A 270-nucleotide genomic window follows, 5' to 3' on the forward strand; every position below is an offset into this window, starting at 1 on the left:
AACACGAGGACTTCCCAGGAGGTCACCCATCCTAGTACTACTCTCGCCCAAGCACGCTTAACTGCGGAGTTCTGATGGGATCCGGTGCATTAGTGCTGGTATGATCGCACCCATCAAACTAATTACTTAAAATTCCTATAATCCTTGAGCGACATACTAGCGTCCTTCCGATCCCAATCCAAACGGAGATCTGATCCAAACCCATGGCTACGCGATGGGCAGGGCGAGATTTTCCCAAAAATCCACTCCCGAGTGCTCCTTCTTGTCAAT

At 49.6% G+C, this 270-nt stretch overlaps 1 pseudogene; it reads right to left on the reverse strand.

Annotated features, from left to right (window-relative positions):
• LOC118345085 lies at positions 1-112 on the reverse strand (annotated as a pseudogene; the record flags this gene model as incomplete).
• Between the last annotated feature and the right edge of the window lie 158 nt (positions 113-270).

This window comes from Juglans regia, unplaced genomic scaffold (genome assembly GCF_001411555.2).
Source record: "Juglans regia cultivar Chandler unplaced genomic scaffold, Walnut 2.0 Scaffold_1386, whole genome shotgun sequence".
Classification (NCBI taxonomy): Eukaryota; Viridiplantae; Streptophyta; class Magnoliopsida; order Fagales; family Juglandaceae; genus Juglans; species Juglans regia.